This window comes from Lissotriton vulgaris, unplaced genomic scaffold, assembly GCF_964263255.1.
Source record: "Lissotriton vulgaris unplaced genomic scaffold, aLisVul1.2 SCAFFOLD_939, whole genome shotgun sequence".
Taxonomy (NCBI): domain Eukaryota; kingdom Metazoa; phylum Chordata; class Amphibia; order Caudata; family Salamandridae; genus Lissotriton; species Lissotriton vulgaris.
In genome coordinates, this window is record NW_028243961.1 from 619,491 (window position 1) to 637,500 (window position 18,010).

Genomic DNA, 18,010 nt, shown 5'->3' on the forward strand with positions numbered 1-18,010 from the left:
GACACGTTTTTAATGGAATGGTTTCCTGTGACTTTGGTTTCAGATAACGGTGTACAGTTTGTGTCCAAAAAAAGTAACTGATTTTCGTACAGGAAGTGGCATTTGGCATCTTAGGAGTTCTCTCTATCATCTTCAAACTAATGATTTAGGTAGGAGCATATTGTTGTCAGGGACCTCAGAAAGTATTTAGATGAATTTAACCATTGTATGCCCAATTTTACGGTGTTTCTGCTGATGAGCGATTTAATTTGCACCCCTGCATGCATTTTTACATGTATGGGGATATTGGAAAAACATTTTTAATAACTACCAAGTGCACCTCAAACACACCGAGCAGGGGATATGTTAAATAACATGATCTCAGATTACAACCTAGTTAACTTGATCAATAAAGGGGTTGCTAATCCCGTAGAGCGGACACCCATGTTTAAGCTGGTGGGGAATAGGTCTATGATTGACTATATTTTTGCCTTCTCGGCATCAGTGGCATAGCGAGGTCAGGTGGTAACCGGTGTAGGACATTTCTTGTCACCCCCGGCTTGACAAAATGGCAAAAATATGTTTAAAACACATATTTTTGCCATTTGTCCCCCATCAGTAATTTCTTGTCACCCCCTGCTTTACAAAATGACAAAAATATGTGTTTAAAACACATATTTGTGCAATTTTGTAACCCCCCCCCCTCTCAGTGATGTCCCCCGGGGTGGCCCACTCCCACTGCACCCCCCTCCTACGCCACTGCTTTGCATGCCTATTTTCCTCTCTTGTATACTTTACCGTGGAATGGGACACACATAGTGACCATAATCCAATTTGTGCCACTTTCCAGTGGGATCAGATGCCTGCGGAAGCTGGATATTTATTTAAGAAATTAGTTAGTTTAAAAGATCAGGGACGGATGTCAAATTGGGCCAAAATTATACCTGCTGATTTTAATTATAATGTACTATCTACTTGTCAATTTGAACTTCTGACCTGTTTGAATGAGGAAGCTACCGATGCCAGTATTTTGACAGCTTTTACTAGAATCTGGGTGTTTATTAAGTTTGCTCTTATCAGGTATGGGGTGGTGCCAAACCTATCCCTCTATAAGTGGTTCGACAAGAAGTGCTCATGGGCCTATAAAGAGCTGACGAAGACACTGAAAAGAAGCCAAATAACCGGGATTAGGCGAGGAAGGCCAGGGTCATACACTGACCGTACGAAATGAACAACAGAACAACTAAAAAAAAGGAGATTTGGGAAAATCTATTGGCTGCTAGTGCTTCCCAGGACAGTGTGGCCTTCTGGAGGGTAGTAACCCATCCATTGTTTTGCTCAGAGCAGCTGTAAGATCAGACCTTAACCATCTTTTGTCAGGCTTGGATCTATCATTTTGCAGCCATATGTGCTATTGAAGGCACGGAACAATCCACACCTTGTATCTAGGTAGACTCAAGGATCGTTTTTGGGTGGGTGGAAGTAAGAAAAGCCATTATGTCCTTATTTGCAGGCAAGGCTCCCTGACCCAACAGTGTCACCTGTGAATTGTATGAGCCTCAAATTGATCTGTGGGTAGCGCTTCTGACACAACATATAAATGCTGCGTTTGCTACAGCCCAGCTGGCGTCAATCTATGATTGTGCCTGGATTTAAAAAGGAGAGGTCAAAATTATAGGTTGGGCGCTCTTTGTCCATCTCACAGAATGAGCAGAGGATCAGAATATTTTCTCAGATATTCACTCTGGTTTCAGACCAATTTGGGGTACTGTTGAAGATATTCCCAATTTGCTAATCATCAAGTACACAAGAGCAAAGAGTGGCTCATTTAATCTGGCCTTCATTGACCTCAGCTCGGGGTTCGATAGGGTTAACAGAGCTAAGCTCTGGGCCATGCTGGGGTCCATGGGAGTTGAGCCCGATCTTGTTGCCTTCTAATGAGATTTGCAAGATGGCCTTACAGCCATAGTGAGATATGGCCCTACAGGGGAGTGCACACAGCACTTTAGTTTGAAGAGAGGGGTTCATCAGGGTTACACCCTGGACTCCTTTCTCTTCATTCTTCACATAAATAATCTAGACTTTAACTGAACATGGGATGAATGTCCAGAGTGTAGGGGCTCATCCACTACCCACCCTCTTATATGCAGACAAGGCTGTTTTAGTTGCAGATACAGCCAGGGACTTGCAACGACGCCTCTATCCTTTCATATGTTTTATGGATAGTCTTGATCTCATGACCAACTATAAAAAATCTCATGTTATGGTGGTGGGCAAAAAAAACTCCAAATCTCAATATGAGCAGGGTTAAAAATGTCTCACATTTGGGCACTTTACTTGACTCCCACCTTAACTGGCAATCATTATTCAATAAAAATATCATGATTTTTATAATGGCCATTGATAGCATTGGTGATTTTTAGCAACGGTAGGGCACAAATCAATAAAGGTGATGCCATCAAAGCTAAATGTATCCCCTTACCAAGATTTGGTTGTGAAATTTGGGGTTACGATTCCATTGCATCTATCTAGTTGGTTGAAAAAAAGTTTTTCAGAAGCCTTTTAAATGTTCCTCAAGGTATATTCACCGAGATTTCACATGAAGAGCTGGGGATAGGGTATATATCATATTTATACAACTTTGTCCCATTTTACTATGGCTCCATATATTGAACCTTGCAACAAACTGCATTGTTTGCAAAGAAGGGGGAAATATGGCATCCCGGCTAAATAGTGAGCTGGTGCATGTTGTTTGATGAGTCATGTGAAATTCTGGAAAAAATGGAATGTAGTGGTGGTAATCACAAAAGGGATCCAATTGGAGGTGCCATGCAAATCCTACAGATTATTATGAAAGTCCAGACTTTACTTATGTGGCTTTCTTGGGTACTAGAAATACTGCCAGCACTTGCACTGATACTAGAACCACAGCTAGGAACAACAATATTGCCTAAAAACTATCCACAACCTTGCCACCCTCTTCTCACACTTTTAGGCCATTAGATGAGCTAGCCACAATTAAAGAAGTCACTTCTGCTGCTTTCCAGAGCAGCATGTGAAAACAGACTGTAGGAGTAGCACATGGAAACAAACCACAGAAACAAACTTTACAAAAGCAGGTTACAAAACAGACTACCAAAATCTCCATATTATGTTAACATCTCCCACAAAAATGAATCCTTGCACCTCAAATGCATGTTGATTTTTCAGAGAAGCCGGTTTACATATGGCCCAGATTTTGGCAGGATTCATTTTGAAGACTCTGCAAAAGATATTTGAACAGATTACATTTTCACATGGGGCAAACACTGGGTCTTTGCAGCCATGCCTCACTATGGAAAGGTTGGTGTCCATAAAATAGGTTTCTGGAACATTCAGCATGCTGCGTGGAAGTGGGGGCCCAACTAAACATCTGTTTATCTATTTTGGGGATGCATGCAAGCACACACATAAGAGTATGTGACATCGGAACACAAAAGCAGGAAAAATCAAAAAGCATCAGCGTTTTTAATGGTTTGTGCTTGTGTTATTTAATTGCCGAAACTTCATAGAATTCTCAGCTCACAAAAATACAGGTCAAGAGTGCACTGCTGTACATTGAAGGCTTCAGGTTCCCAATCTGTGTGCTTGGTGCACGGCGCCCCTTGCTACTTTTCACGGTGCATTGGGGTGCCACGGCGCACAGACTGGGAACCACTGGGCTATGCCACTGCCTGTTACAAATTGGTACATTTATTAAGACAGCTCAGGAGGGAGGAATCGTACTCTCTACAACCGTATGCAAAAAATGTGGCAAAATGGGTCCCCATAGAGCCCAAGCTGCTTTAAAAGCTTCAACTGGTATCCCATTGGAACCGGCTGCCTTTCTGCCTGCAGTATGATGTAAAGAGAGGAGAGCCTCCTCAGAGTAATATTTTGAGGAAGAGAGCTCCAATTTGGGTCTCCCTCACACACAGTTTAGTAATAATACTCCGGATTCCGTTTAAAAATATCAGAACAATGGGCTACCCATGCTTAACAGGAGCCAAAGAAATGAATGGCTGGAATTAAATCGTTTTTAAAATAGGGCATTAAACTGTTTACCAAAATAGCTTATTATCCTTCGTTTCTGCAGCTTGGGTCAATTTGGCCATGCCTCTTCCTGCAGCACCTTCTTCCTAGTAGCTAATACAGGATTATAATTTTTACGGAGTGAGTTAAAAACCATATGGTAATACCATCCCAATTGGGGCTAGAATAACCACATATCGGCTTCCCAGGAAAGGGCCGTGACTGTATATTGAAATTGTCTACCCATATCAATAAAAAATTTGCAAAATGGCTTATGCCCCTATTAAGGGCATGCACCACCGTACTACGGGCGGTATCAAATACGTGGTTATAAAAATTGAACACCACCACGTCAGGGCCCCCCTTTGTAGCCAACCACAGTAACTGGGAGTGGGGTCCTACGGATGAAAGCCTTTAAGCAGTAACAGGTAAATATTAGATATTACTATCTGCAGTCCCCTAACCCCCCCTTTGGCCTGCACTGCTGGGGAAAGTACAGCACGCAGAAAATGTGAGGAAAAACCTTCCACTTGGGTTGGTTTCACACACCAGGTTTCCTGTATGCATATAGCGTCAAACCAGAGGCAATACGCAGCCAATTTGGAGAGCCTAACTTATTCTGTAACCCATACACATTCCACGTACCAAATTTATAGACTTCTGCAGTCTTATTCTTCCATTTACCACTTTAATATTATATTTCAAAGAGGATAAAATGCTGGCTTATGCTGATTTTCGAAGTTTTTTTACTGGCCTTCGACTTAAAGATACTGGCCATATTGGAATTCCATTTAAATATATCTGTGGAAAACATGGTTCCTATAGGTTGGAAAACATGTTACACTGGAACAGTCTCGGCTGGTAATCTGTGGTCACTTTTAGCATTGTTAGCAATGTACATTTTTGATTAGTGTATCTCCATACGAAATGGGCATACTTGGTAATTCCATACAATTTACATCATCAGGTTTAAAAATGTACTTTAGAAGACTATTTAGGTGGTGGGCTGAGAGGGTAAACATGAAAGGCATCAAGAAACAGCTCAAAATTAGGGGTGAGCAGAAAACTCTGCTCCGCCAGCACAGTGGATAAAGCCAGCCACCTCCACTCCCCGGCCCGGTCCCTGCTTCTTAAAGCAGCCAGGCCAGGGAGAGCCTCCCCAGGCCCCAGTGGATCCACTTCCCCAGTGCCAGGACCATCGGCTTGCTTGCAGGATGGGGGCTCCCTCACCCTGGGACACTGGGACAGAGCACAAGCCCCAAGCCCGGTTCCAGCTTCCGAACCCTAGCCAGGATGGGGAGAGCCTCCCTGGGCCCTGGTGGAACCCCGTCCCCAGCGCCCAGACCCTCGGCTGGCTTGCAGGACGGGGGGCTCCTGCACCCCGGGATGGAGCACGAGCCCCAGGCCCGGTCCCAGCTTCCAAACCCTAGCCAGGCCGGGGAGAGCCTCCCGGGACCCGGTGGACCAGTCAACACCCGCCTCAGGCCTTCACGATGCTTTGTTTTAATTAAACAGTTGGATTCCCCTGGTCTGCAACAGTTCTAAGTCGGCTGTTAGGCGCCGGCCGAGGCAGAACGCCGTCTCCAGTACCCGGACCCTCAGCTGGAACCAAGGTGGGTTAAGCACAGGCCACGTCCTCTCCTTTCATTTTGTTATGCTTGCTGATCCAGAAGTTTGAGGTTGGATTACTTGCTAAGTATTTTATACCATCACCTTGGACAGGGAGATTTGCCCATTTCTCAAATTCTTCTTTTCTCCAAACATATGTTGCTAACAAATTCAAATCATAGCTCAGAAACCTACTGTCTAAAATGTTGATTTTGTGCGTTTTGATGATGTTATCAATTTTTTCATTTAGATCTTCTCTTGCATACACAAATGAATGAGCTATGTACAGACTCACGCACAAGTTAGACTCCTTGGTCCGTGTTTCAAGACGGGTCGGGTGGGTAACCAACATCGCCGCAAACACCTGGCACCCGGCGTGGGCCTCCCCACCCGGCAGCCCAACGTGCTCTGGGTGCACTGAGAACAGTCCGGCCCAGTCGACAGTTGTGCCGGGAGCAGGGGGCCCACTGTCAGCTGCCCCAGCGCGCCCAGAGAGGCGGCCGGGAACAGGGGCCCGGGGGAAGGCGTGGAGGCGGTCGATTTGCCCTCGGCCCCGCGGACACGGCGAAGCTGCTGCCAGGGGGGCTGTAACACCCTCCACCGGAGCGGAGGGCCATCTGCCACCCCAAAGCCATCCTAGCAGACACGGAGCCATTCGCCGTGTACCGCTGCAGAAGAAATGCACCCTGCAGGGGCCGGGTAGGGCCCGGGTGCCGGTCCCACGGAGGGGATCCAGAACTCCTGGGCCACCGACCTTCCTGCTGTGTTGAATCCTCCAGGCAGACTGCACGGACCCCACCCGTTTACCTCTCCACGGTTTCACGCCCTCTTGAACTCTCTCTTCAAAGTTCTTTTCAACTTTCCCTTACGGTTCTTGTTGGCTATCGGTCGTGTGCCTGTATTTAGCCTTAGATGGAGTTTCCCACATGCTTTGGGCGGCTTTCCCAAGCAACCCGACTCAGAGAAGACCCGATCCTGGCGCGCTGGGGGCCGCTACCGGCCTAACACCGTCCACAGAGTGATCCTCGATCAGAAGGACTTTGGCCCCTGAGCGATGCTGGGGAGTCGGTCTTCTATAAGCCTCTTCCTGTGCCCGCCACCAGATGGGGATTCAGCACAGGGCTCTTCCCTCTTCACATGCCGTTACTGGGGTAATCCTGGTTAGTTTCTTTTCTTCCACTTAGTAATATGCTTAAATTCAGCGGGTTGCCACGTCTATCTGAGGTCGTAGTCGGAAGAAAACGCCGGAGCGTCAAGCGGGTTGCCGGAAAGGCCTGGCCCCTGCTGGAGCAGGGGCCCGGCGTCCCGGCAGCACGAACCCTCTTTCTCCGGATTGGATTTGGAGGGGTTTTACCCTCCCCGGGAAGCCGGCTGCGGAGGTGGGCACCCGAGACGCATGCACGCGGGTAGCCGGTGGGACACCACAGACAGGCATGTGCGGCAAGCAGCCAGGTGCCCTTGGATGGGCCCGGGGCAGACCGGTCGCCAGACCCCTTCTCAGGGACAGGCGAGCCAGCGGTATACCTCTGCGGCAGGATCCGGCAAGGGACCCTGCCACGGGCGATCCTGTGGGGGGATGAAGGGAAGCAGAGCTAACCCTGCAATGGCCCGAGCTGCGTCCCGGGGAACCCCAGGGCGATTGACGATCAAGCGACCCTCAGACAGGCATAGCCCCGAGAGGAACTGTGGTTCTGAAAATTATGGACCCTGCTATTGTATGGTACCGAAGCTCTACACTCGTGTCAGAAAATATCATCGTACCATGACGAATTTGGTATCGGCATACCGGTAATGATTGAGACATTATACCTGTGCATTTGCGTCACGATTGAGTGACGAAATCACCTTTAAATCGTAGTTCTCGTCTTGAACCCTCGGGTTCCATTTTGTGAGTGGCATCCATTTTGTGATTGCCCTTACATAGTCAAAATGACCAAGGCCGAATTCGATCTGAAAAGGACACGTACACCTTTTCTGACTCCTCTGTGACCTGGGCGAGCTGACTCCACTGCCTCAAGCCAAACCTGTTCGGACAGTTCTCATCCCAATGGCCCAGCGAGATTAGCATCAAGGCACAACATGTCATAAACCGTTCATCGCATACAAGCTACGATAATCTCACACACACCTGTCCTTGTTTCTTCTTTATGACTAGTTTTACGAGGAGGAGGTGCCCGATTTTATTGAGGGTTCATCGATATCTGATGAAAGTTCTGGGCCTTGCTGGGTAATCCATCACAAACTGGACAAACGAAAATATGGGCTTGCCATCATGACTCTGCTTTTTCTTTATTGTGAAAATATGTATATGGCCAAACTGTAAAACTAGGAATTCTTGCCTGAAGCTGATATTTGTGTATAAAAAGAGAAGGCTGGTTCTGTAAAAACGAACAGTCTCCTGAGAACATACATGCGCTTCACGCTGTTGTACTTCTATGACACCTGTTACTGGTTGCAGCCAATAAATTCGATCTTTGACTTCACCTAGAAGACTTGTGTTTCTGTGGTCTGAATCAGGAAAGTACTCGAGGTCTTCGGGTGTTGCCCCTGACACCGCTGGGTTACTGGATCAGTACCGGTTCTGAAAAACCCAGTACCTCAGTTGGCGCCCACGTGGGGCGATATCAGCGGTACCGGTCGAAGGCAGAGGTTTGTGAGGATCTTCGTGTGAAAATTCCAGAGGACGGCCAGCCACTTCAGCGACCCCTGTATGTCGACGTGGTTCCGAAGGTCTTTGCTGCGAGGTTCCCCGCGTCCCGATGGCTACAAAGGACTGCTGCCCTGACTATTGCCCTGAATTGGACCCTTGATGCTTGGTAGAGCGAAACGTTAGACGAGTCTTCTGGTGACGTCCTCGATACCTCAGTTAAGTATAAGTGGAGCGTCTCCCAGTCCTTAGTTTGTTTGGTGTCCCCTTTTGGGACCACTTTGATTTGGAACTTGCAAGCGCCAAAGCTGAAGGACTCGTGTATTCACGAGAATTATCGTACTCGATAATCCTTTGAAGTTTGAAGCTAGACTAGAGAGCAAAGATGCCTGGTCTTAGCAGACTTGGAAATTTGTTTTGTCTTGCTTGTAGTAGGGACTCCCGATTGGAGGACTCGTGTCCGGTTCCTCCGATTGGAACTCCGACATATGAGTTCTACGTGAAGCATGGCGTAGGCCCTATCACGTATAATGAAGTATGGATCAAATACACCAGAAAAGACGGCGTTTTAAAATGGCCACAATACGGTAGCTTTGATACAGAAATACTAGATAATCTGGAGGTGAAACTTTTTAAGAAGAAAGCCCGGCCGTCGATGTTTGACTCCTTTCGCCTGTGGCGCAAAGAAGCCAAACAGAAAGAAATGAAATTAGCGAAGAAAAATAAACGAGGTATGTCAATGGTACAAGCTGCCGTTGCATTTAGGGATAATGAGGAAGAGCAAGAGAGTGAACAAACGCTTAGAAGCAGGAAGCTAGCGGTAGACAAATGCTACCCAGTTCTGCCACGTAAAGGACAAGGATCAATGGAGAAACTTGATAGCGATCCTTTAATGTCCCATTTACTGAGTTCACCACACCCCTATGCACAAAGTGCTACTGCACCCCCGCAACGCTTTGTTATACCATGCCCCGCCACTCGAACACCAGTTCTTCCACAAGCACCAGCTCCTCTTCAGCTGGTTTCTACTCCTCCGGCGCAGCCCTCTCAAGGGCCGCCGCCTTTGCTACCTACTTCATCTGCTTTTTCTACGACTTCACCTACTGCTCCAATTGCCTATTCTGATACTGCCTCTGCTACTGCTTCCACTTCTGCTCTACATCAGCCTGTCTTCTCTGGCGTTTCTGCCTCTTCGTCAGCTTCTCCTTCTGTTCGACAGAGAGTAGCAGGTGCGGTCACTGGTCTTTTCTCACCTTTCTTTGGGTCGCCTAACACGACCCCTAAGACAGAACGAAGGCAGTTACGGAGTCGATTGCCTGACTATCAAGAGAGAGAAGTACTGAATGAGTTAGCACGTAACTGGGTTACCAATACTGCAAAGTATGACGTTCAGTCCGTTATGGAAGTCTTCCGTCAGTGGGAAGCATCTACACAGAGATATGTCTTTGAAGAAATGTGTTTATTTCTCTGTGAAGATTTGAAAGGAAATGATCCAGAATACGACATGTCTGAATTATTCCGTATGCGGTTCAAGTTTGGAGAAGGCATGATTGTGGGTGCCGATGTCGAGAAATCGATTGAGATGTTATTGTCTATAGGAGTAAGGGAAGCAATTCTCGATCACTGTCCGAGCATGACATGCCAGGCAGGAAAAAGGCGCGACAGTATCCCATGAGAGAGGTTCCCCCAGTCTGGAGGGAAGGTGATGCAAATGCGAATCCAGCCATTCCACCGCATTTCCAGCGTGTATGGGTACATGTCCCTTGGAAAAGATCTGAGGTTCTAGCTCTGAAACAGACATTGCCTGATCCCCGCAAAAATCCTGCAGGGTATTATAAGGAGTTGTCACAGACTGCAGGCTCCTGTATCATGAATTTGGCCGATGTAGACATTTTGTTTGGAAATGTTGTTCCACAGCCTTTATGGGGAAAGATTCGTCATGCAGATCATGACCAAGAATTAGGCGATACATGGGTTAATATTGCTGCTGCTGATGCTTGACAAGTTGGTGGCTCAAAGCCCGAGCCTTTGGTAGCAGAACTTCCTGTTAGAATCATAACGTACATGAAGACTTTAATGCCCGAATTGCATGTGAATTGGGAAAAGTTGTCTGCGTGCAAACAGAAGACAGATGAGAATGTGTCTGACTTTTTCACGCGGTTCGAAGAGACTTTCGTCGATCATAGCGGTCAGGATATGGCTACTGAGGGTGGCCAGAGATTGTTTGTCGACAAATTTGTACATAATTTACTTCCTGAATTATGCAATAAATTGAAGGATTCTGAGAGTGCTTGGGCTGTTTCCACGTCAGCGCATATTTTAGCCACAGCCCAGTACTATGAGAATAGACACAAAGATGAGCCAGAGAAGGCAGATAAAAAGACTAAAGAATTGAAAACTAAAGTCCTTCTGCAGCAGGCTTATCCGCCTCGCACTGCTAGTCAGCACGATTATCAGCAACATCAGCAGTATTCGAGGAACTCGCAAAGAAACGAGTCTTCTCAACAGCGTTTAGCGTATGGTCCGAATCAATGTGCGTACTGCAAAGAACAGGGTCATTTTAGGAGTAATTGTCCGGTTTTACTACAGTGCATGAATGGTGTTTCTGGCGAGAGAGGTCGAGGTGTTCAACAAGCCCCTAGATGTAGGGGCCGTGGAAATTTCCCCCAGAACGCTCGCCCCTTTCCGCCTCAGAATTCTATGAACAGCTTTGACCAACAGAATAATGCGTCTTCTAGGACAGCTCAGTACTATGCTGATGACTACTATGCAGAGAACGAGAATGAGGGTAATGATTGCTAGGACAGCCATGGACAAAGAGAGGGAGTTGTTCCAGTTCCAGTAGATCAGAATGGACCATACGTTGAGGTGATTACATCAGGTGTGTCAGAGCCTTTTCTGTTGGATACTGATGCTACAAAGAGTTCTATTATGCACTCGAAACTTCCTGGTGCACCTTTGTCTGGCGAAATAAATGTTTCAGTAGGTTTTTTTGGTGCCCCGGTTAGGAACCCGATCTCTAGTCCTATGTCTCTTTCTGTTGGGCCATGTGAATTAGAAGCACCCCTCGTTCTTACAACAGGTTGTGGTGAGAACTTGTTGGGATTGGATCTGTTGAAGAGATTGTATGCGACTTTGTACTGTTCTCCTTCGGGAGTACAACTCACACTGGGCAAGAAAGTGGTTTCTCCAATGTATTTGTCAAGAGAAAAGATTCCAGCAGAATTGTCTTTGCTTCCAGATATACTTTGGGCTACTGGATCCAATGATGTGGGTCTCTTGGAAATAGCGCCATATGTTATAACATTGAAAGCCAATGTTAGGTTGCCACGTATTCCCCAATACCAGATTTCTAGTGAAGGTGAAAAGGCGTTGTTAGCGATCATTTATGACTTAATTGAGAAAGATGTGATTGAGGAGACAAGAGGCAACATCTGTAATAGTTCTGTTCTGCCGGTTTTGAAGCGTACTGACCCTTCCCAGCCACATGTCTATAGGTTCGTGATTGATCTTAGAGAAGTGAATAAGATTGTTGAACCAGTTTCCAGTTGTTCCTGATATCACTTCCTTATTGACCATGGTTCCAGCGTCAGCCACTTGGTTCTCGGTGACTGACTTGAAGAATGCTTTCTTCGGCATCCCGATTGCCGAGGAGAGTAGAGATATTTTTGGCTTCAATTTGGGAGGCCGAAGTTTCCGCTTCAAACGCGCTCCTCAGGGCTACTGTGAAAGTCCATCGATATTCAGTCAGGCTCTGAAATCACAACTTGACACAATTGTTTTACCTGATGGCGCAGCCCTTATTCAGTATGTTGATGACTTGCTTATTGCTGCAGATTCCGAGGAAATATGTAAAGAAGCCACTTTGTCATTGTTGCGTCATTTATGTGATCTGCGCCACAAAGTCTCTCTTTCAAAATTACAATATTGTCGACAAGAAGTGACCTACTTAGGTCACATCTTATCGAAGGAGGGAAGGAAGTTGACCCCAGAAAGAATACAGGCGATTGCAAAACTGAGTGTCCCAAGAACACAGAGAGAAGTGTGTGCTTTCTTGGGCATTACATCGTACTGTAGACAATGGATTCCAAATTTTTCTTTACTGGACAAACCATTGGTGGCATTAACATGTAAAGATACACCCAATCCTGTACCTTGGTCTGAAGAGTGTCAGAAAAGTTTTTCTGAATTACGCACAGCATTGTGTTTGGCTCCTGTGTTGGGTACCCCCGACTACAGTAAGCCTTTACATTGTATGTCCATGAGCAAGAGGGTTGTGCATTATCAGTGTTGACACAGTTGTTTGGAGACAAGCAGCGTCCATGTGCATATTTTTCGTCGACTTTAGACCCGGTAGCTAAGGCATTGCCAAGTTGCTTGAGGGCCACTGCGGCAGCAGCTGTCTGTATTCGACAGTCTGCTGGGTTAGTAATGAATAATACACTAGTCGTTATGGTCCCACATGCAGTAGACATTTTGCTAAACAGAACAAGGACACAGCATTTAACTAGTGTTTGACTGTCAAGTTATGAGCTGACACTGCTAGCGAGTCACATACACATTAAGAGGTGTGACACACTCAACCCAGCCACGTTATTGCCCATTCCAGTAGAGACAGATGAGGTTGAACAACATGACTGCTGTTTTAGGACAGAAGAAGAGACAAAAGGGAGAGTAGACTTGCAGGATACTCCTCTTTCTGAATGTAATGATACCTTATGGGTTGATGGTTCGTGTTTCAAATTGCCGAATGGTGATACGACTGCAGCATATGCTGTGACAACATTGCACACGATTGTTGAAGCTGCACGTATCCCACACAATTCTGCGCAAGCAGCAGAGTTGATATCACTTACAAGAGCGTGTGTGTTGGCAAAAGGAAAGCGAGTGAATGTGTACACGGACAGCCAATACGCCTTTGGCGTGGCTCATAGTTTTGGACGATTGTGGCGTGAACGTGGATTCCTGACTTCACACGGTACAAAGATCTAGCATGGTCAACTAGTAAATGAGCTTCTCGAGTCACTGACCTTGCCACTACAAGTTGCGATTGTGAAATGCAGTGCACACAAAAAGGTGACAGATGATGTTGGTCGTGGAAACGCGTTTGCAGATGAAGTTGCGAAGGAAACTGCAAGGAACGTGATGAGTCAAATGTATGTTGCAGGCCCCGCAAGATGGATTGGTGATGTTGGTATGTGTACAGATACGATCGAAAGTGTGAAGTCTATCCAATCCGAAGCCACAGAGAAAGAGGTGAATGAGTGGAGAGAAAGCAAGGGTAAATTGGATGCGAATGGTTGTTGGATTGAATTGTCAGAGCATCAGAGATGGCTGTTACCCGATGCATATGTGCTTGCTGTGGTGACAATGGCTCATGGGATGGCTCACATCAGCGTGAAAGGGATCTGTAAGTTGTTGGCTCCAGTATGGCAGAATAGTGGAATCCCTAAATGTGCAGAGAATGTGGTCAAGTACTGTATGGTGTGTCTGAAGTACAATCCTGGTAAGGGAACTCCAACTCCAGCTGATCATTTTGCACCTCCAACGTATCCGTTCAAGGTTTTGCAGCTAGATTTCATACACATGGAGAGGTGCAACAATTTAAAATACGTACTCGTTGTTGTCTGTGCCTTCTCAAGATGGGTAGAAGCATATCCCCTTAAGGACAATACTGCCTTGTCCACAGCTAAAGCCCTTGTCAGAGAGTTCTTCCCTAGGTTTGGAATGCCTAGAATGGTCTGGAGTGATAATGGGAGTGAATTCGTGGGACGAGTGATGAAGAAAGTGAGCGAAGGGCTAGGCATACACCAGAAGTTCCACGCTGCAAATCACCCCCAATCAGCTGGACTAGTAGAGTGCTACAATGGCACATTAAAGTTGAAACTTGCCAAGATTCAAGCAAGCACAGGTCTTAAATGGCCTGACGCTCTGCCCTTGGCGCTCCTATCCACAAGAATGACTGGACTGTCCACTCTAGATTGGGACTTAGTCCGCATGAAATTGTGTTCGGCCGCCCGGCCAACATATGGGGAGTGCCAAGGCCCCCCAGGTTTAGTGAGATATAGCATCCTGTACTGCTTGACTATCTGTACGAATTGACGACTAAATTGCGTGTTTTACACCAACAGGTCCACAGCTCTTCCCCGCCAGCGTCTGATGATCCAGGCCACGCAATTGAACCTGGCGCCTGGATCGTGGTGCGCAACTTCCTGCAAACTAAGAACGAGCAGCCTCGCTGGTCCGGACCCTTCCAAGTCTTACTGGCTACCCGCTCTGCAGTACGTGTCCACGGCAAGAAGAACTGGGTGCACGGCGCCCACTGCAAGAGGGTCCCGTTACCCCTTCCTTATGACCGGTGGGTCCAGGAGGGAATTGCTGACTCTGAGACTGAGACTGTGCCTCACTTCTTACCCTTCAGTGATGCACGTTTGAAAGGAACTACTTCTGAAAGGGAAAGCGATAACATTCTGCAAGGATCTGTGCCACCGTCAATGCAATTGGACACTACTGAGCCTGAATTCCTCTTTTTAGATCACACAGCACCTGGTCAACATCGCTATAACTTGAGGCCAAGACCTATGACTAAGGACAAATAAAAAGTTTTTCTTTTTGATTGTGCAGCTCTCTCATCCAGGAAACTTGCTCATTTTTGATTTTCGAACCGCCATCCGGTTCTGCTGCTAGGGCCGCTAGGCTGCCACAGTGTTTGGAGTGCATTTGGAGACGGTTAGGTCGACAGTTCTGGTTGGTCTAAGGGAGTTGCCCTAAACTGACAGAAGCACTCCTTAGCAAAATCAATCTCCCGCCGTGGGCAGCAACTTAGAGGATGGAGTTTCCCAAGATGGAGAGACCTGCCAGATCACCGAATTTTGAAACGAGAATATGCACTGTGATGGCAAAAATGAAATTCTTAATAATATGCATTTGTATGTTGTTTAGCTTAATGATGTTTTTGATTGGCTATGCTTTGTTCACCTTTCGAGTCTCATTTGCACACACCACACAGCCCACACCTCCTCCTACTATTTCCCCGCACTCTTTTCACCCCCTACCTGAACACGAGTCTGCCAGAAGACTAGAATTCATAAATAACTCATTCGTTCAGCTCCTACACCAGCACCAGTCTGTAATGAACACAACAAATTGTTGGGTATGTGGACTTATGCCACACACGACAGATAAGGGCATGCCATATTTTGTCCTGCCATTTAGCTACCATGGTTCTCTGTGGGCGATTCAAACACTGTTCCTGTTTTCCCTCAAACCATATTTCCCAGGAAGAAATTCGAGCAACAAGGCACTAGAGGCAGGAACTAGAAATATGAGTAGGGATATCGACACATATAGAACGATTCCCAGAGATGAACTGAAGCCTTACAGTAGATGGAATGTAACAAAATATGGAATCTCCCTAAGTGAGAGCCAGCAAGCAAAGAAATCCTCCCCAATCTGGATAGTACCCCACCAAGGTCACCTGTCTGCAGGGAAATGGCAAAAACCCCAGAGCTCAGCTAGGGAAGAGTGTCTGTACTGAGACCTACGTTCTCTCGTCTCAAACCTCCCCTTCGTTCTTAGCAGCTAAGGGTACCTACTTCGTCTGCCATGATAGAGCATACACATGGTTGCCCCCTGACTTTTCGGGCACATGTTTTGTCTCGTTTCTGCTGCCACCCACCTACTCGTCCGAGGCAGATTACCACCGGACAAGGACAGTTAGGGGTGTTGTGAGTCAAGATGACACTGCGGAACAGGAGTTTGGAGATTTCGCAAAAGGTTTTCTGCCGTTTTGGGGGCCTATGGTGAACAGCAGGAACCTTCGCCAATTGACGAGGGTAGTTGAATCAGCCGTGATCGAGACGGCTGGTGCCCTTAGTAACTTGACTGCGGAGCTCCAGTCGGACTGCCTTATGACTCTTCAGAACAGGGTTGCCCTAGATGTCATACTTGCAGACCGTGGTGGGGTATGTAAAGTGATCCAATCCAGTTGCTGTATTTTTATCCCCGACAACGCTCCGACAGTATACCAGGCCATCTCCAAACTGCATAAGATTTCCGAGTCCATTCACGTGGATGAAGGAGACTGGTCCTTAATGGGGTGGTTCTGGAAACTGATATCTGCCTGGGGATGGAAGGATCTGACACTCACTGGGATGGTCTTAGCCATTCTGTTTATGTTCTGATTGTGTGTACAGTGCGCTCCTGCAATATGTGGCCTCAGTGCTACATCATGTGTAAGGAAGCCTGTATCAAGAGATGAACTAAGTAACAGGATGATGCTACAGAAGCATCTCAATGACTTTATGCACACAGACCTGGACTCAGATTAGCATGAGTATAGGTTATTGCCTATATAAGGGCAAAAGGAGGGTCTGTGGTACTGAAAATTCTGGACCCTGCTATTGTATGGTACCGAAGCTCTACACTCGTGTCAGAAAATATCATCGTACCATGACGAATTTGGTTTCCGCAGACCGGTAATGATTGAGACATTATACCTGTGCATTTGCGTCACGATTGAGTGACGAAATCACCTTTAAATCGTAGCTCTCGTCTTGAACCCTCGGGTTCCATTTTGTGAGCGGCATCCATTTTGTGATTGCCCTTACATAGTCAAAATGACCAAGGCCAAATTCGATCTGAAAAGGATACGTACACCTTTTCGGACTCCTCTGTGACCTGGGCGAGCTGACTCCACTGCCTCAAGCCAAACCTGTTCGGACAGTTCTCATCCCAATGGCCGAGCGAGATTAGCATCAAGGCACAACATGTCATAAACAGTTCATCGCATACAAGCTACGCTAATCTCACACACACCTGTCCCTGTTTCTTCTTTATGACTAGTTTTACGAGGAGGAGGTACCCGATTTTATTGAGGGTTCATCGATATCTGATGAAAGTTCTGGGCCTTGCTGGGTAATCCATCACAAACTGGACAAACGAAAATATGGGCTTGCCATCATGACTCTGCTTTTTCTTTATTGTGAAAATATGTATATGGCCAAACTGTAAAACTAGGAATTCTTGCCTGAAGCTGATATTTGTGTATAAAAAGAGAAGGCTGGTTCTGTAAAAACGAGCAGCCTCCTGAGAACATACATGCGCTTCACGCTGTTGTACTTCTAGGACACCTGTTACTGGTTGCAGCCAATAAATTCGATCTTTGACTTCACCTAGAAGACTTGTGTTTCTGTGGTCTGAATAAGGAAAGTACTCGAGGTCTTCGGGTGTTGCCCCTGACACCGCTGGGTTACCGGATCAGTACTGGTTCTGAAAAACCCAGTACCTCAGAACCCGGGGTTGCAAGGTGCGTTCGAAGTGTCGATGATCAATGTGTCCTGCAATTCACACTAATTTTCATAGCATTCTTCATCGACGCGTGAGTCGAGTGATCCACCGCCAAGGGTCACATGCAATTTTTCAAAAATGTTCGCCCACCTACGGGCGCAGGAGAGGCGGGAGGAAGGTGATGCCATCCGTCTGCCACCTGCGCGGCAAGACGGCGGGGCGCCCCGTTTAAGACTTCCCCTCTGGGAGTCAGACTGCACCGTTGGGAGAAAAAAAACATTGCCAGGGGCTCGGCCCCACCCACGCCCGGGCAAGGAAGGGGTCTCCCCGTGCGACAGGAGCAGGCAGCCCTACAGCCGCCGGTCTGTCCCGGGGTAACCAGGAGGGACCATGCAAGTCTTCAAACCCCTCGGCCACGGGACCTGGTCAAACTGGTTA

The 18,010-nt window shown here is 46.9% G+C and overlaps 1 pseudogene; it reads right to left on the minus strand.

Annotated features, from left to right (window-relative positions):
- Positions 1-17,549: 17,549 nt before the first annotated feature.
- LOC147668194 (5.8S ribosomal RNA) lies at positions 17,550-17,692 on the minus strand (annotated as a pseudogene).
- Positions 17,693-18,010: the final 318 nt, after the last annotated feature.